The 20,180-nt window shown below is 47.0% G+C and overlaps 1 long non-coding RNA gene across 1 annotated transcript; it reads right to left on the bottom strand.

Annotated features, from left to right (window-relative positions):
• Positions 1-4,386: 4,386 nt before the first annotated feature.
• LOC147580292 (uncharacterized) lies at positions 4,387-20,023 on the bottom strand. Its single transcript, XR_015252739.1, has 3 exons — positions 19,456-20,023; positions 13,671-13,750; positions 4,387-8,954 (listed from the first exon to the last, which is right to left on the bottom strand). It is a non-coding gene; the product is annotated as an uncharacterized LOC147580292 (long non-coding RNA).
• Positions 20,024-20,180: the final 157 nt, after the last annotated feature.

Below are 20,180 nucleotides of genomic sequence, written 5' to 3'. Positions count from 1 at the left end.
AATTGTTGGTAATGCTGCTATAAATATCAGGGTATATGTACCCCTTTGAATCTGCATTTCTGTATCCTTTGGGTAAATACCTAGTAGTGCAATTGCTGGATCATAGGGTAGTTCTATTTTAACTTTTTGAGGAACTTCTGTACTGTTCTCCAGGCAGCTGCACCAGTTTGCATTCCCCAAAAGTACAAGAGGGTTCCCCTTTCTCCGCATCCTCACCAACAGTTGTTTCTTGTGTTGTTAATTTAGCCAGGTGTGAGTGGTATCTCATCATGGTTTTGATTTGTATTTCCCTGATGATGAGTGACGTTAAGCATCGTTTCATGTCTGCTAGCCATCGGGATGTCTTCTTTGGAAAAACGTCTATTCATGTTTTCTGCCTATTTCTTAACTGGATTACTTGTTTTTGGGGTGTTGAGTTTGATAAGTTCTTTACAGGTTTTGGATACTAACCCTTTATTAGATATGTCTTTTGCAAACATCTTCTCCCATTCCACAGGCTGCCTTTTAGTTTTGTTGATTGTCTCCTTCACTGTGCAGAAGTTTTTATCTTGATGAGGTTCCAAGAATTCATTTTTGGTTTTGTTTCCCTTGCCTCTGGTGATGTGTCTAGTAAGATGTTGCTGTGGCCAAGGTCAAAGAGGTTACTGTGTGTGTTCTCCTCTAGGATTTTGGCAGCTTCCTGTCTCACAGTTAGGTCTTTCATCTGTTTTGAATTTATTTTTGTGTGTGGTGTAAGAAAGTGGGCCCGTGTCATTCTTCTGCATGTTGCTGTCCAGTCTCCCCAACACCATTTGTCCAAGAGACTTTCTTCCATAGGATGTTTTTTCCTGCTTTGTCGAAGATTAGTCGACCATATAATTGTGGGTCCAAGAATCGCTTTCATTTAATGTCAATTAATTGCTAATTTTGGATGCCCATCAGTGTCCTCTGAGAGTGGCTAACGTGAGATGGGCCTGGGCATTTCCAGACCTGCAAAACTGAGGACTAAATAGACCCATGAAAGGAGAGATCCATGCTGCAGGGTAATCACTGCCTTGCATGACACCCATATCTCGCCTTGCTTTTGTTCTTGCAGGGACCCTTCTATAAAAATTCATGTCCCTTTTGCTTCCTTGCACCCCTGAAAGCAAGATGATCACCAGTAGCGTTACTGGAGCCACGTGTGAAAATTCAGCCGGAGTTCTTGCTCGTGTGGCATCTGCTCAAACCAGCACGGTCTGATCTGGAAATACAACCTCAATAGGCACCGCGAGTGTTTCTGTCAGTACACGGAGGGTATAGACTGTCAATTTGGACTAAATGATCTTCCTTAGGGAGAAAACAAGATGCAGGACATGTAGACGGGTGTATCAAGTATGTTATTTCTTGTGATTGAAAGAGAATGAAAAAACGTGCATGAATTTACAGAAAACTAGTGAAACGATAAATAAACACGGGTACTTCTTGGTTAAGGGGGAAAGGGTGGATGGGGATGGAATGAAAGTAACACTTTGCAGTGTGTACTTTTTTATATCATTTAGATTTTCGAGCCATACAAATGTACTGTCTACCCAATAAAATAGAATAAACCAAAGCAAAACAAAACTTTAAGGATGAAAAAGGGAAAACAACATCCCTATGAAGAAATATTCAGCATTGAGCACTGAGAATAGATATGTCTCTTTGGGTACTCATTGACTTCCTGCTATTGGATAAGGCAAGATGTATAAATTACTATGTTTCTTTTTTGTCCCAGTTGCCTGATAGAGCAGGGCAAAACTTAGTGCTTTGCTACAGTGTCTTTCTCTTATATAGATTTCTAGTATAAATCCACCCCTGTCTTCTACTCAGTCCAGGGCCACTGCTTGCCTAGCTTTTGTTTAATTTATTCTTCTTTCTGGCTTTCAGTGTAGGCCCACTCTAATCCCTTCTGAGGCAGAAATAGTAAAAAAAGAAGGGAATGTGGGGCCCCTGGCTGGCTCAGTTGGTAGAGCATGTGACTCTTGATCTCTGGGTCACGAGTTCAAGTCCCACGTTGGGTGTAAAGATTACTTAAATAAATAACACTTAAAAAAAAAAAGAAGAGAAGGAATAAACATAAGAAGAGAAGGAATAAACATAAAAGAAGAGAAGGAATAAAATACTTGAGATTTAAGACAAGAAAGGGGACTTGCATGTTTTTGATAAAAGTTTAAAATTCTTTTCAGAATATAATTTGTTCAGTGTCTACTAATCTTGTACATGTCTTGGATTCAACACATTCTAGGAACTTGACTTATAAAAATACCTTCAAACATGTGTAAGATATAAGTACAAAAGGAATTCATTGTTCACTACAAATACTGGTGAAAATTTGTAATCAATATAAATGTCCATCAACAGTGCAGTGGGTTAAGTGAATTACAAGAAAACATGCAATTGCTTTTCTTTTTAATGTGTATTTATTTCTGAGACAGAGAGAGAGTATGAGTTGGTGGGGGGTGGGGGGGGGGATGCAGAGAGAGAGGGAGCCACAGAATCCGAAGCAGGCTCCAGGCTCCAAGCTGTCAGCACAGAGCCCAGCGCAGGGCTCAAACTCACGGACCATGACATCGTGACCTGAGCTGAAGTTGGTTGCTCAACCGACTGAGCCACCCAGGCGCCCCAAACATGCAATTGTTAAAAGGAGTGAGGCAGACCTGTGCTTACTGATGTGCAAGAAAGATCAAGTATGGAGCAATCTGTACAGCGACAGTTCTCAAACTTTTTGGCCTCCGGGCTTTTTTATATTCTTATAAATTAACGAGGATATCCCAAAGAATTTTCGTTATGTAGCTCTGTCTATTGGTATTTACCATACTAGAAAATTAAAACTGAGACATTAAAAAAATGTGCTTAATAATTTAAAGTAATAACAATGAGGGGAGCCTGGCTGGCTCAGTGGGGAGAGCATATGACTCTTGATTTCGGGGTCATGAGTTCCAGTCCCACATTGGGTGTAGAGATTCCTTAAATAAATAAAAACTTAAAAAGAAATAAAGTAACAATAATGAACTCATTACATGTTTACAAGAGTCATATCCTCTTTATGAAAATGAACTATATCGAAACATAATTTAGTGAGAAGGCTGGCATTGTCTCACACTTCTGCACGTGTGTTTAATCTGTGCCTTACAGAAAGAAGACGGCTGTATTCTCAGATCTGCTTCTTCTGCATTTAATCTGTGTGATGTGTTGTCTTGGTTGAAGTACAAGAAGAAAATCCAGCCTCATATACATGTGTAATTGGAAAAGGGAAGATTATTTTAATAGCCTTTTCAGATCATCGTGGATATTTTCCTTGGATAATTCACCAAAATATAACAAGGGGTGATTTCTCAATGGTTAGTTGTAATGTGGATTCTGAAACACCATCAGTGAGATTCTCCTATTCTGTTGCATTAAAATCCATTGGTTTGAGGGTGCCTGGATGGCTCAGGGGGTTAAGCACAGGACTCTTGATTTTGGCTCAGGTCATGATCTCATGGTTGTGAGATCAAGTCCAATGTAGGGCTCTGTGCTGGGTGTGGAACCTGCTTAAGATTCTCCTTGCTCTCTCCCTCTGCCCCTTCCCCTCTGTCACATGCACTCTCTCTCTCTCAAAAAATAAAATAAAATAAAATCCATTGGTCTGTCTTCCACTTTTTTTTTTAATGTTTATTTATTCTTGAGACAGACAGACAGACAGAGAGAGAGAGATCAGGGGAGGGGCAGAGAAAGAGGGAGACACAGAATCTGAAGCAGCTCCAGGCTCTGAGCTGTCAGCACAGAGCCCGACATGGGGCTCGAACTCATGAGCTGTGAGACCAGAGCCAAAATCAAATGCCCAACCAACTGAGCCACCCAGGCGCCCCTATCTTCTACTCTGAATGACTATTTTACCCACACATGATTTTGTAACATTGGTCATTTGGAAAATGTCAGCTCATGGAGTTATGCAGATCTCTCTAATATTGACCATGTTATTAACAATACCAAAAATCACACTTGTTAATATCACCACCCATCTCACCACTCAAGTCTTTAAGTGTTGGCAAGTTGTCCAGGTCATGACATAAGCCATAGTGCACCCTTTGAGAACTGCTGATGTCATGAACAATCCCTTTTATGTGTAATAACAAAAGGCTGCTGCTCAAATTTGCACCGAGCTTTTATTTTTTATTTTAAAAATGTTAATTTATTTATTTTGAAAGAGAGGGAGAGTGAGAGAGTGTGAGCAGGGAGGGGCAGAGAGAGAGAGGGAGGGAGAGAACCCCAGCAGGCTCCACACTGTTGGCTCAGGGCCCTATACAGGGCTTCAACTCAAGAACTGAGAGATCACGATCTGTGCTGAAATCAGGAGTTGGACACTTAGCCGACTGAGCCACCCAGTGCCCCTTGTGTAAAAAATTCTCATTTTTGCCTGAAAGCTTGAATGTCATCATTAGTTATAAACACTGCCGGTTTTCAGGATCTTTTCATTCCGTTTTGAGAAAATGTCTGAAAAATTCCCAAATCTGAATCACCAAAGATCACCATTTAGTCATCACCTCGAGTAAGAATGGTGTTCCGTGAAAAAACCAGTGGAATTCAGTTTTCAAGTCCAACAATTCATTGCAAACGCCCTTCTCCCCAGACGGCCTGCGGAATGCAGTGAAAGGGCTCCATGGGTGCTTCTCATGGCATTCTACAGGACCTTAAAAAGACAGGTACTCCAAGGCTGAAATTTAACAAAATGAATCATCTCTACGGCTTTCAAAGACATTCTTAAAGAAACTGGTGTTTCCGTTATTTCGAGTGTGTGGGGGTGACGGGTTACAATGACCGTTAGGAGAGTGTGGGGCTGTCACCTCTTGATCTAACACACGAGCAGTTCTACTCAACTTTTGCTTTTTGTAACATCAATGCCAATGTCAACACTGTGGGGGGAGAAACACACACACACACACAAAGCTGGGGCGCCTGGGTGGCTCAGTCGCTTAAGCCTCAGACTTTGCCGAACAGGTCATGATCTCGAGGTTCGTGAGTGTGAGCCCCGCGTCGGGCTCTGGGCTGACAGCTCAGAGTCGGGAGCCTGCTTCGGATTCTGTGTCTCCCTCTCTCTCTGCCCCTCCCCTACTCGTGTTCTGTCTCTCTCTGTCTCAAAAATCAATAAACACTAAAAAAAAAAAAAAAGAAAAAATTGTAAAAAAGCAAATAATGCCTTAGTATTATCATTAAACATTGTTTTGGCATTGTGGATCCTCTGTAATGGTCTCAGGGACCTTCAGGAATTCATAAGACCACCCTTTGAGAACGACTGATGGAGTATATAATCCCTCTTCTGTTAAACGAGAAAAAGAAACCAACGAGATACACACAGAAGTGCTGTGTCTACCTCTAGCAATTGGAAGTGATAAAGTGATGTTTACTTTTTACTTTATATACTTTTCTATTTTTTGAAGCCTTTACGATGAGTATGTATTTCTTAAGTAATGAAAAACACTAAAGAAAAAGAATAAATGAAATTGAAATTATAAACAACCATTACCACACACTCCGAGAACGTAAAATGCCGGTAGAACTATTCTCATATTGAAAATATGAAGAGATTAGATACATAAAGCAGGGGGCTTAAATTATTAAAAAAAAAAAACAAAAAACAAAACAAGACAAAACGGGAAAGCTCGCCCTGAGAAATACCTCATTTCCCACAGGGCTGGAGGAAGGAAGTGCTGCTGTGTATGAATGCTCGAGGCACCCACCAAACCCAGGTAGCCGAAATGAATAACCCTGCTGATGCCTTTAGATGCAGTTTGAAAATAAATCTAAAACACATTCTCTCCAGAAGACAACAGGGTTAGCCTCGAAGAGTGATTTGACACTTTGGAAAGCTCGCGGCTTCCTTCCCAGAGGAAGGAGAAAATCAGACACCCGACCCAGGGCTTACATACAAAGCAGCTGCCATGGTTTTCTTCAGGGCCTTCCGCCTCCCAGCCCTGTGCCCTCCTCCTTCCAGACGGAGCCCCAGTCACCTTGACTGGAAGGATCCAGTGCCCTTCTGATCTCCCCTCCTCTGCCCCCACTACCTAAGCCTCTTTCTTGGTGTCAGAACACCATGATATCAGTCATCCACGCCCTAGCATAAATGAATCTCCATTACCACCCTCGCTCCCTCGGCGCATTTGCTGGTTAAGCTGATCTGCAAAGCTGCTCCTTTCTGCTGTGTGACATCAAAGAAGCTACTGCCCCTTTCTGGGGTCTGTAACCTGAGTGGGTTGGACTAGCGACCTCCAAGGTGGCCAGTGCTCTGGAGCTCTGTGACTGAGCTCCTTTAACGCAGGGTGGTGTTAACTCAGGAGGCTTTGGGAACCGGCATCTTGTTTTCAGTTCCCGAATTAAAAGAAGATTCAGAGGAAGCTCCACACACACTCCCTGCAGCGTGCCCCCTCCCCCTTCTCTTCCTCATGACCTGTGTCTCCAGGGGGAAGATCAAACAAAGAGGTTGCAGAGGGTGGTGGAATGCTGTGTTTGGTTAAATCCCAGGCTGGTTATGATTACAAAGTTCCTGCGACTGGGGAGACGCAATGGGGAATGTGGTGGGAGGGATTCAGACCTTCGAGAACGCGCTCTGGCACACCCCCCACACCCGTGCACACTCTGCGTGCACTCGAGACCCTCAACACAACCGTGAGTTGCTAAAGCCTGTGTTCCAACGCCCACCGCATGTGTGCCCCCCCCACCCCCTTGTTTTTTCCACAAGGGCTGTTGCAACAGTAAGAAACTTCCACAAATTAAAGGGGCAGCTGAGGGACTTTCTGCTCTGGTTGTGTCTCAGTGTCTGTCTTCCTACACCTGTGAATTTGTCGAGGGCAAGCGTCATGGGTGGTTCCTCTCTTTACCCCCAACCCATCTCATCGCACCGGGCACATACCTGATGCCTCACAAAATGTTCTTCCATGAATAAATGAATGAATGGAGAAATGAATGCTACCACTAAGGTTGAAAGACATGTTTTTAAAGGTAATGGATTATTCCCCATCAGGTGTCATTACGTCATTCAACACGTGATGCTGTCTCTATTTTCTTCACCATAATTTGCAAAGGACGGACCCTGGGGGACTGTTCATGTTAGCTACGGAAGAGCAAAATAAAGAGCTTGTGCTGGCACGTTTAGCTGTGCTATCCTAAGATCACACTAGCCCTCTCTAGACCTCAAATTCAACTCAAAAAGAAGGTTAAAAATACCAGCCTTGGGGCCAGGTGGCTCAGTCGGTTAAGCACCCAACTCTTGATTTCAGCTCAGGTCATGATCTCACGGCCATGAGATCGAGCCCCGCGTTGGGGTCCTTGCTGGGTGTGGAGACTGCTTAGGATTCTCTCTCTCTCTCTCTCTCTCTCTCTCTCTCTGCACCCCCCCCCCCACCTGCATGCACTTTCTCTCTCAAAATAAATAAATAAACATTAAAAAAGATTACCAACCTTGAGTCTATAGGGAAGCTATGAGACTCCCAAAGAATAAATACCATTTATAAACTGAGAAGCTCATTGAAGCCATAATGACTTTCAATTATTATTATTAGATAAGCCACCTAAGGCCCAGAGAGGCCAAGTGATTTGTTCAGGGTCACCCAGTGAGTTAGTGACAGACATCAACACCCAGTTGGTGCCTGACTTCCCCACCCCCTCGAGGACACATAAAAGGAGGAAGTCCTTTCTCATAATCATCCACCAGCCCCTTAGAGCACTTGGGACCATCAACTCAACAGGGCCTTCCGGAAACATTTGTAGGAAGATACCTGGCTAGGGTGAGGCCAGGGTCACAGGCTCAGGCTGTGCCCATCAGATAGCTTTGCTGCCTTCTGGGTACACTGCACCTGCAGACAGCCTGCATTGGCGGTGATGGGGTGGGCATGACCGTCCAGACACTCCTCCAGCAGGCACTGTCACTGTCCTGCCCAGATTCCCATGGCCCACCCTGGAGGTCACCGACAGCTGTGCTAGACCATTTTCTGCACTCCCAGCCTGCCTCTCTCTACCTGAGGGCTTTCCCTAATAGCAGGAGCATGGGGCAGGCTGAGAGTGTAGAAAATCAATAGCCCCAGGTTTAAACGTCAGTCACTAAGGAACAATTACTGATGGATAACAGATTCTTGGCCCCTCAGAAGGTCCCCAGTGGGACTGAGCCTCAGTTGCCCAGAAGGATAACCTGCTCAGCAAAATATCCCTTAAGAGAATATTCACCTTAAGAGGTGACTTACCTGCCTTCCCTGTCTTGCATACCCTCTCTCTCACCTTGAATTCCGTGGCTCATCTCCTAAACGAATAATTACCACCAAATCCTGCTTTAGGGAGATCCAGGTGAAGACAACTTCCCTTCATGCTCTCCAAGTGGAGAGATAGCCAGAAGGACAGAATATCTTATTCACACACCCACTCAACAAATCCATTCACTGGGCAACTTCCTCTGTGCATCTTCTCCGCAAAGGCAGACAATGTGAGATGATGAGGATGCCGAGGCGAAGCTGGTGAGGGGCTTAGCTGCCTGCTTGGCCCTTGGTTTGGCCTCAATCCCCAGTCAGAGCAGCTCTTTGAGAGGCAAGGCAAGGTCAAGGCCTTGCCTGAGAGGCAGGAGAACTGTCCCCAGGGTTTGGCTGGTCTGTTCATGCCTTCACCCATGCATTCATCACAAATTTTTGAGAGCCAACCATGTGCAAGGCCTTGTGCTGGGTGCAGATATGCAGCAGTGTGAAGCGGGGTCCCATCAGCTCAGGGCCTGCCGACCATGGGGTCTTGCACAAGCTCCTTTCCCTATCTGGGCTGAACTTGACGGTCGCTAAGGGCCTCTCTGGGCTCGAACATCCACACCTGTAAGGCAGAGCCCCTGCCCTCCAGTAGCAGAAACTCTAGTGGTCCCTCCAGGGCCTGAATATTCTTCAATGGGACTCTCTGCACAGCATAGAGTGGTCGATGTCACAGTGCACAATGGGATTTCTTCCCTTAAAAGAAACATATAATGAAAAGGAAGTTTCATAAAAATATTCAACTTGGCAATAAAGTAACCCACTCCAGAATCTTCATGTAGAAGCTTCCATGATCCCGGATCCCATGTTTAGGGTCAGAGTACTCAGGGCCTAGCTGCAAGGGACATCTGCCCCAGTGGCCTGAGCACAGTGTTATTAACCCCTGCAGCACAGGACATCCTGGGAAAGCGGAGAGCAAGAGACCACACTCCCACTGCCAAAGGGACCTGGGCAAGGAGCTGTCACTACCGTGGACTCCAACCCAGGAGTCAAGTAAGGGTGTCCTACAGTCCTGGCCCCACGCTGGGTTCCCAGGCCAAAGGTGACAGGGGAGAGAGAGGCAGGGGCACCTGCAGGGTAGACACTGTGGATCAGGATGGAATCATGAGAGTGAGGGGCCAGGCAGTAGGTTTGGCCAAGGCCAGGCTGCCAGGCCCGCCCGCAGCCCCTTGCCATCAGCTTCTCTGTAATTGGCAATGTTCGGCAGAATGCTTGGTCAGATGTCGTGGGAGGTAGCTGTTACCATTCCTCTTCGTAAAGACACTAGGAACAGAGTCGGTTTTGAGCCCAACTGTGGCTTGATGGTGGTGTGGTGGGCTTCCCTCCCTCTGTACTCCCCGTCCCATTCCTCTTATCTATACAATGAGTAGAACAATAGAATCTCAAATCCATCCCTACTTGTCCTCAAAGCCCATGATCTTAACCACTACCATACAGAGTCATTGGGAGAAATTATCTTCAGGGAGCCTTCTCTCTGTGCCTTTCTCCGGCTCCCCCAGCCCCAGCTGGCCAAGATCCTCTTGGTAGGCAGAGGCCTCCCGTTAGGAAGAAGGCAGCAGAAAATGAACCCATTCATACTGAAGTTTTGTGGATTTAACGTGTTCCCCATTCAGGCCATGAGCTCACTCTAGAAAGGGGAGACTGAACAGGAATGATATTTAAGAAAAATGGCCTAATTAGCTGTGTGACCTTGGGTTACTTACTCAGCCTCAGTAAGCCCCAGTATCTTCATCTACACCACGGGAATAATACTATCTTTGCCTTGTGGCTGTAATGATTAAATGTGGAAAATGCCCAGAATATAATAGGCATCTACATATTTAAAATTAGAATTATAAGCTTCCTGAATTTACTCATGAAAGGAGGGGCTATCTTTCTTTAATGAATGACTTAAAAAAATTTTTTTTTAATGTTTATTTTATTTTGAGAGACAAACAGAGTGCGAGCTGGGGAGGGGCAGAGAGAGAGGGATACACAGAATCCGAAGCAGACTCTAGGCTCCGAGATAGTCGGCACAGAGCCCAACGCAGGGTTTGAACTCCGGAACTGTGAGATCATGACCTGAGCTGAAGTCGGACACTTAACCAACCGAGCTGCCCAGGCACCCCACTTTAGTGAGTGATTTTTAACAGGGTTGTTAAAAATCCTACCCCCATTTGTAGCCCAAGCCTGAAAGGAATCTGAGGGTCGACAGAGATGGGGACCTGGACCAGAACAGCCTGTGTGGTTTAATCAAGGCTCCCAATACCATTAGCCTGTGTTTCTCTAAATTTCTACCAAGGAACTCTATAGTTGCAGAGAGGAATGTGTACTGCCAGGAGGTTTAGATAGGCATATGGAATTGGCTTTCTGCCAGTAGGAAATTTCTTAGAACACATTTGTGTTCTCATAAAAATTCCTGCAGATTCTTGTATTCTATGCCAAAATATATATATATTTAATTTAAATTTTTTTTTTTTTTAAAAACCATGTCTCCCCACTCCCATAAAATCTTCAAACTGGTACTTCCAGAAGATACAGCATGATCAGCCTGCGACTTCACGCTCTGCCTGTATCTGCCACAGGCCCTCCTTCCGTGGCTGTGCACACCCAGCTTGACAGCATGGCTCAGAAACTGGAGATGACTCTGGCTGACCCCACCGTCTCTCTTGGCGCCTCAGGCCCAATCTGGCCTGCTCAGCTGCTGCCCACACCACATCCACAGCATAAATAAAACACGGGCAGAGTTACCACGACCACACATACACAGAAACCAAGAGGCCCGAACCACTGTTTGGGGAGGAAATGGGGCTTGAGAGACCTGGGAGGCACGGGGGCCATATTAGCCAGGGGTCTTAGGTGGTAAGCAACAGAAATGGACTCTGGGTAATTTACTCAGCAACAGTGATTTACTTCACCAGAAGATGCGAGACAACAGAGATCCGAAGGAAAAGTTGCAGCCCCAGGCTCCCAGAGGAATCGACAGGAGGGCGGTTCTAGGAACCTGGGAAGCAGACCCCAGAGGGAAGTCACCAGGACTAGGATGAATTAGCCCCAAACACTTTCTGTATCTGTATCATTTGCTCAAGATCCAACTTCCTAGGAGGAGGATCTGGTGGCATAACGGAGTGACATGACTCATCTTCCAGCCAGGGGATGGTCAGTCCCACCCAAACTATATGAAATGCAAAAGGGGTCAATTGCTAAAGCAAAATTATGCTATCATCAGAAAAGTGGGCACTGAATGCTGGGCAGCAGCAATTCAAATTTTTTTTTTTTAATGTTTACTTTTGATCAGATGAGAGAGAGAGAGAGCAGATGAGGAGCAGAGAGGGAAACAGAATCTGAAGCAGGCTCCAGGCTCTGAGCTGTCAGCACAAAGCCCAACACAGGGCTCAAACCCATGAACCACGAGACCATAACCTGAGCCAAAGTTGGACGCTTAACCAACTGAACCACCCAGGTGCCCCTGAGCGGGACCAATTCATAGGTATTCACTGCAGATCCTCGTCCAACTTGACTCCAAAGCCAGCCTGGCTGTCCCGCGCCCCCCCCCCCCCCCCCAGGACTCATAGGTCATCTCTAGGGAGAGTGTGCCACCACCAGGTCACCACTGTCACCTGCTGAAGCTGACTCTTCCTTCCTCAGGACACAGAGCCTATCACCTTGGGCAAGAAGTTCCAGCATAAGGCACAAAGGCCATGGGGGATAGAAAGCCCATCTGGAAAGATCTTTGTCCTCAGCAGGATGACCCACAATCAGAAGCAGAAACATTCAAAGGAACAGGTTGCAGTGTGAGAGGGGAGGGGGACATGGCCACAAAAGGAGAACCCAGGAAGAGAGGCCTCTGTTCCTGTAGGCAGACTCACCACCCTCATGGTTTGGCCAAAAGCAGGTGTTGCCCTAGAAGTCTTTACTAGAGAATTCTTTTTTTTTTTTTTTTTTTTTTTTTAGAAAAGTATTTTGTTTTATTTTTATTATTTTTTTTAATGTTTGTTTTTGAGAGAGAGTGTGAGTGAGGAAGGGGCAGAGGATCCGAAGCAGGCTCTGTGCTGACAGCAGAGAGCCCCATGTGGGGCTCACAAACCCAAGAGATCACGACCTGAATGGAACACATTCAACCGACTGAGCCACCCAGTTGCCCCTAGAGAAGTCTTGAGCCAGGCCTGGTTTTTCAGGCAGAATCTTCTTCCTGCAATGTCAAGAAAGAAAAGAAAAGAAAAGAAAAGAAAAGAAAAGAAAAGAAAAGAAAAGAAAAGAAAAGAAAAGAAAAGAAAAGAAAAGAAAAGAAAAGAAAAGAAAAGAAAAGAAAAGAAAAGAAAAGAAAAGAAAAGAGAAGAAGGAAAAGAGGAAGGAAGGGAAGAAAGAAAGAGAGGAAGGGAAGAAAAAAGGAACAGCAACAGCTAGCATACCAATATTCAAATCACACGTGTTACAAAACATTCAAGGGGCGCCTGGGTGGCTCAGTCGGTTGAGCGTCCGACTTCAGCTCAGGTCACGATCTCACGGTTCGTGAGTTCGAGCCCCGAGTCGGGCTCTGGGCTGATGGCTCAGGGCCTGGAGCCTGTTTCCGATTCTGTGTCTCCCTCTCTCTCTGCCCCTCCCCCATTCATGCTCTGTCTCTGTCTCAAAAATAAATAAACATTAAAAAAAATTTTTTTAAACATTCAAGTAGTGCACAACTACGCAGTGTAAAAAATTAAAGTCTGTAGAAGGACTCTTTTTTACTCCCCCCCCAGACTCTGCAACTTGTGCCCACTGCATGGGATCTCCAAGTACCTGCTTCCCCCCTTCTCGTGGACAGCAAGAGGGGTCCCTGGAGTGGACGGAACAGAGGAGACAGGGCAGGGAAATTCCCACTGCTGTTCCAGACCTGAAGCCAGGGCTGAGCCGAGAGCTGGGGCTGTCTCAGACGCAGTCCTGCACACAGTAGCTGTCCCCTGGGCACACCCGGCAAAAAAGGAAGTGGTGGAAAGAGAGGGTGGGGGCAGGGCGCAGGAAGCAGGAAGGAAACGCAAGGAAATTAAAGTCCCCCTTCCTTCCCCATTCCACTTGTCTTACTCCCCCCAGAGGTAACAACTGTTACCAGCCCTTCCTTACTCAGTTACTTATATAAGGCAGGTAATCAGGTGAGAAATTAACTGAGTGTTATTTTCCCGTAGGCTCTTTATGAAATGATGAGAGAGTATTTTGCTTCTCCTCCTCTCAAGAAGGCCAGTCTGCTCGGTGCCCTGGAGAGACCAGGGCTCCCCCGTTGTCCTCTTCCATAGAAAGGAAGCCCTCCAGGGCAGGGGTTTTGTCCTGTTTCTCCAGCACTTAGAGCAGAGCTTGGGGAATGGTAATCACACAGTACATATTTTTGAATGAATGACGTCTTCTCTCTTATTTAACAACACCCCCTCCTTCAGCTCAGATCAAGTTTGAGTAGGTTACCTTTCTTTCCAATCAACAACCTCCAGCTGGAGCCCTTGGTCTTGCTCGTGCACTCTGAGATAAGGGAGAATGTTATAGACCTGGAAAAAAACAAGGCTAACCTTAGGTTTGGAGTCAGTGGACCCACCTTTGTGTTCCCGCCCAGCCACTAGCGGTGGGGGACCCAGAGAAGTGTAGCAGACGCCTTGATGTGGCACACAGAGCCCCCTTCAGGGCTGAAGAGGTGTTCCCCCTCCCAGCCCCCAGCAGCTGGAAGTGTTAAAGCCTGATGCCTCTCAGCTGAGTCCCCTGAAGTCCAAAAAGGACCACTTCTCAGAAGGTGACCTCCTTTTCCTGGGGCAGCCCAAAGCCTGCTCCACGCTGGAGTATAAAAGCTCGGTCCCCTCTCATCAGCAAGGACAACTCTGAAGAGCCACCCCAGCTCCAGAACAACCTGTGGGATTGTCTGACACCTTTGTAGTCCAAACTCCTTCTGTGTCCAGTCCTGCCTTCTTCGCTGCCCTGGGGTGCTGCTCCTGAGACCACTTCCCAGGGAACTTCCTGCATGCCAACTTGTCTCAGAGCCTGCTTCCCTGGGAACCCAAAACGCAGCAAGAGGCCACCTGATCTCTCTGTTCCCAGGCTCCTTAGCTATACAATGCATTAAAGAATGTGGGCTTTGAAGTCAGAGTTAGATTTTAATCCCAGATCCACCACTTGCCAGCTGTGTGTTGGGGGGAAATTTATTTTACCTGAGACTTATCTGCCTCATCTGTAAAATGGGAGACAGCAGACATCTTGGGTGCCCTGTGTCTCATCCCTTCAACTTGCCTGTGACATCAGCTGCAGCTGTGGGGGACAGTTTCATGCAAGCTCAGACTCACTTGTGCTGGCAAGGTGCCCACCAGTTGTCCTTTACATTCCTTGCTTTGGACAGGCTGTCCCTAGGCCACTGAACCTCTATATGCTTCACTGACATTTCTTTCTTTCTTTTTTTTTTAAATTTTTTTTTTAACGTTTATTTATTTTTTGGGGACAGAGAGAGACAGAGCATGAATGGGGGAGGGGCAGAGAGAGAGGGAGACACAGAATCGGAAACAGGCTCCAGGCTCTGAGCCATCAGCCCAGAGCCCGACGCGGGGCTCGAACTCACGGACCGTGAGATCGTGACCTGGCTGAAGTCGGACGCTTAACCGACTGCGCCACCCAGGCGCCCCTCTTTCTTTCTTTTTTTAATGTTTATTTATTTTTGAGAGAGAGAGACAGTGCAAATGGGGGAGGGACAGAGAGAGAGAGGGAGACAGGATCCGAAGTGGGCTCCAGGCTCTGAGCTGCCAGCAGAGAGCCTGACGTAGGGCTTAAACTCACAAACTGCAAGATCATGACCGGAGCTGAAGTCGGACGCTTAACCGACTGAGCCACCCAGGAGCCCCTTCACTGACGTTTCTTGGCCCCACATCTGGGTAGGATTTATTTCCCACCCTCAAAAGTGAATGCATCATACGTATTGCTTCTTGCCCATTCGGTCTCATTAACATGGCGTCATTGATATGGTACACTAATGTGATATTCTGCAGAATTGTCCAGATGGTCTAAGTCCCTTCAGACTACATTATGATAGAAGGCAGAGAATTAACATAGCCCTGATGCAAGACGCAAGCGGATCCTGTTCTCTGCTCCATGTGAATGTGAACTGCTTTTGATTCTTCTTTCTTCTAGAGATAGAAAGAAGGCAATAAACAGATCACAATCATGCACCATGTTCTGGAGGTTGTGTTGATCAGCTCCAGCAAAGATACCATACTTAGCACAATAGCAACAATTGGGGCTAGTACTTGGTTAAGTTTGTGGTAGTTTACCCTCCTCAGCCATTTTATACAGTTTTTGCAGGGGCTAGGCTGGTAAATTAAAAGGGAATATGACAGAGACCACCATCTCTGCTTCCTTTCTTCTTTGAGCGTGGCACCGATTCCTCCCATCTGCCCTGGGACATAGTCATGTATTTGATTTAGTATCCGGGCTGGGGGGGTGGGGGGTGCAGTTTTACAGACTTCCAACTGGACTTCCTTACTATATACTAGCTCTTATTCCATAGGTCAAAAAACCAATATCGGGGATCTACTAACTACCAAGTATGTCCATTCCAGTTATACACTCGGGCACAGGGAAATAAGCACAGGGCACCCAGGGACCCCACTGAATTCACTGAGACCTAGACCTAAGCCAGGGCTCCGTTACTACCTGGCTCCCATTCCGCTTGCTCTAATGGAGCAGGAGGTGGTGCATAACGGCACTTGGGTCACCACATATCAGTGCAGTGATAGTGCAGACCCTGTGGCCAACAATTCTTCAAATTCCTTGCCAGTTCCCCTTTCTCATGCTCAGTTACACAAGTAATAGCCATGGATTCTTTCTGAAAAGGACTGGGCATGGGGAAATACTACCAAATACATTCACCATAATGTTGCAGACCTTCGGTCCATGGCTCAGGTCTAGAAACAGGGTAGAGAATCGTGACCTTTTACTGGGGGCAGCTGCCTTGGCTCCCTGATCATTCATCCTTGATTTCTTTTGATTGTCTAAAGTAGACAACACACTGTGGGCCACCCATCTATCTTGCCTCTGGGAACACTGTATTCTATTATGGTCTCCATAGCCTCTGTGGGTCAGGCCCTTCTGACTGCTACTCTGATTTTGCTGCTCATTGCAATAATCGTGCCCACCCGGGTTCTAAAGTTTCGGCACCACCACCCGACCTCTATTATTTTGGGATCCCATAATCCCTGTGGGTATCGGGGAGCCCAGTTCTGCAACAGCGTCTCCTACTGTCCCCGAAAGGTGGTGCTCCCCTCACCAGCCCATTCCTTATTGCTTCGATAAGTAGACTGTTCTCCAGAACAACTGGCCGGTGGACTTTCTGAACTTGTGTGCTACAAACACTCAAGCTTGCCCACTTCTCTGAGCCTTTTGACTTCTCCCTCCACTGTCTGCCATGCCCATTCTTTTTTTTTGTTTATGTTCAGTTATTTATTTTGAGAGAGAGAGCATGTGTGAGTTGGGGAGGGGCAGAGAAAGAGGGAGAGAGAGAGAGAGTCCCAAGCAGGCTCCTTGCTGTCAGGACAGAGACCAATGCAGAGCTGGATCCCATGGACCGTGAGATCATGACGTGAGCCAAAACCAAGAGTCAGACGCTCAACCAACTGAGCCACCCAGGCACCCCTGCCATGGCTATTCTAACATTTCTACTTCACATGAAACCCTGCTTTTCCTAAGCTTCTAAAATCCATCTAAAAAGTATATTAGCACTGTCTCCTGGGTTTCTTGCCAGGAGTTAACTCCTGCATCATAGGAGGGTACTTTCATATCAACACCTGCTCTTGTCCAGCTTTATTTTCTTCTTCTATTTTTTTACTTAAAAAAATTTTTTAATTCATTTTTGAGAAAGAGAGAGACAGAATGTGAGTGGATGAGGGGCAGACAGAGAGGAAGGCACAGAGTCTGAAGCAGACTCCAGGCTCTGAGCCATCAGCACAGAGACTGATGCGGGGCTCAAACTCACGGATGTGAGATCGTGACCTGAGCTGAAGTTGGAGGCTTAACCTATTGAGCCGCCCAGGCATCCCTATTTTCTTCTTCTCTGGATCTGGTCCTTCAGGATTCAGTTCTGTGTATACATACCGCCCAGAAGTATCAGCCAGATCTGGTGGCTCCTTCAGTGAAGTGCCCCTCTCCTCCCTTAGCAGGCCCAACACAGTTGGGATCTGACTCTTGGTGTCCATCGGATAGTCAGAAAGGAGGTGAAGGCAGGTTCTGAGGGAGGTGAGCATTATCCTGTAGGGTACTGCCTCATTTTAAACTGCATTTAAATCTCCCATAAAGAGGGACCACTCGTTGTCAACAGGAAGTGGGCCCCTTCTGCGGGCCCAGTGGATTCAGAAAATCTGAGTTCAAGATTCTCAACTGCATCTACTCCTATATCCCCAACCCGAGTATTAGGATCCCACCTCTTTCCTAACAGGCTCTGATCTTGGCATACGAGACCTATCAGAACTGAGAAGTCCATCTTCCCTGGAGCTCTGCTACTTTTAGCACAAAGTCCTAAGCCTGGTCCTCCTTCTGCAGGAGGGATTTCCTTCCATGCTACCCCAGGGGCTGCCCTCTGGCTTTTGCTTTTGGCCTTGGTGATTTTTCCCTTTGACGCTGTCATTATCCCTCTCTAGCAAACCAGCGGGCTCTGCCACACTCATTCATTTCCGTGGTCCTTATACTCACGACTTCCCTCAATGTCCAGAGACGTTGCACCAGCCACCATGACTCCTTCCACTCGCATCTCATCCCAGGTCACGGGCAGGGAGGCCTGATAATCACGAAGTTACAGTGTGCAGGGGACCAGCCTTCCTTTCTAAACCGGCGATGCGGTCTTCACTGATGGCCAGATGGCAAATGACCCCTCTCCCAATTCCCACATCCGCTTCCTCGGACCACTTCTGGCACCAGCTGTCTTGGGTTAGGTTCCCTGAAAGCAGGCTCTGAGGTGGAGAACTGTCTGAAGAAGGTTAAGCAGGCAGTGCTCTTGGGAGACACACCGTAAGCGAGAGGACCGGCCTGGGAAGAAGAAAGCTGACCCTCAGTGGGGGTGCAGCTGGGTCCTCAGCTGATCCTACAGGGGGCTCTGAGCTGGGATGGCCCTTCAGCGGGTCCCAAAGTGAGGCGAGGAGGCCCAGCCTTTACACGCCCGCGTCAGCCAGTCATGGGCTGCCCTCTGAGGCCGGGCCACACCTTGGTGCAGGCAGCAGCTTGTGGCCGAGGACAATTCCCAGTGAGGGAAGGAGCTGTGGCCAGTATTTCCAGCAGCTGGGAATGGACGTGGGGCCCTGATGGGGGCCCTGGGAGGAACGCAGCTATAATCACCACAGTACCCATTTCACAGAGTTCTTGTGAGAACGAAATCAGATAAAACATGCTAAGAGTTTAGCAATATTCCAGGCACTTAAGAAAAAGCACCTATTATTGTAGTTACTTATTAATAATTTAAATTATGATGCATATAATACTGTTAGGCTGAACCATATACATTGTCAACATCTAACCTCCATTTGACCTGTAAATATGGAATTTCATATGGTTCATCCTCAGAATGAATAAGACCAGCTAATCTCATGCTTGTTCTACATACCTTACAGGATTATTTGAGGATCAACTAGAGATGGCACATGTAAAAATGCTTTGTAAAGTGAAAAGTTCCATTAAAATGTTGACGCACTGGATTATTCGTATTATCTGTTTTCCTACTACAACATCTAATAGAATGGCTGTGTTCAAGCTTCCCCAGCCAAGGATAATAAACTGTCTTACTCCATGAAATACTCAAATTACAATTCCTTTGAACCCTGCTGGCCCACATGGGAGCTCAGCCCCTGCAGAGTGTCCTGAGCTATTTTGGAGAGCTCCTCAGTGGTGGGCGACACCAGCCCCGGAGCTTGCCCTCCAGCCTCCTCAGCGGATCCCACACCCTCTATGACTCCCACCCTGGGGGACATGGCCGCCCTCTATGGGTAGCCACCAGCCCTGAGCCCACACTCTGGCCTCGTCTTAGCCACTCAACTCCAAGCATGGTTAGGCCCCTTTTCTCCATGTATCATACTTAACCAGAAACCAGGTCCAGCTTCTAGCAGGAGCTGACAAGACTTGGGGACCACAGAAGATGTGTAAAACAGAGCAATGCTCACAACCTTGATTCGTGTGGTTTTTCTCAGAGCTCACAGATCCCATGCTCGTGTCCAGGTAATCTCATAGGGTCACCTACCTCTCCAGGCCCAGCTTGCTTCACATGGCAGGGCCCAGCTCAGCTCCACTTCTAGAGCTGCATGGAGCATGTCTTCACTCGTAGGGCAGACTAAAATCAGGAGAGAGAGAGAGGGAGAGAACTTCTCTGTCATCCCAAAGGCCCACATCCTGAGTCCTCAGTTTCTGCCCCAGGATAATCTTTCTTCCAAGATGACTGGCAATGGGAACTTGCCTTTGGTGGAATTTACCAAGGCCATGGTCTTGCAGTGTGTGGACGGCAGGACAACTACAGAAATACAGAATGGCCCAAGATCAGTCCAGTTCAGGATATTGCGTATACACGATGCGTGTCCAGCCCAGTCTGGTCCAGGCCCTTTTCATGGTTTCTCTTCTGGGAGACAATCACGTCTGAATGTGCTTTCTGCAGTCCTCTAGATGGAGTCCTCCAAATCTTCCAAAACCTCCGTTCAAATCACTCACGGTTCCCTAAAGAACAAGCAACAGTTTATTACCCAGTGCGCTCTTGACTAAGACAGAACTGAGAAGCCTTTCTCTACCCTCCACACAGGCAAAGGAGCACAGTGTTAGCTGAGTGCCAGCCACATGCACCATGTACACAAGACCCCTGCTGCCGTGAGCTTCCCGACCAGTGGGAGTGAAAGACTACCTCGTCAACCCATCAGCAGAGTCCCGGTTAAAGGGACAAGGGCCCATCCATATGATGGGAGGTTGGGACATACAGAA

Source organism: Puma concolor, chromosome B3, assembly GCF_028749965.1.
Source record: "Puma concolor isolate L17-30 chromosome B3, mPumCon1.1.hap2, whole genome shotgun sequence".
Lineage (NCBI taxonomy): Eukaryota > Metazoa > Chordata > Mammalia > Carnivora > Felidae > Puma > Puma concolor.
Note: the sequence above shows the minus strand (reverse complement) of the source record. Positions and strands in the feature narration are given on the sequence as shown.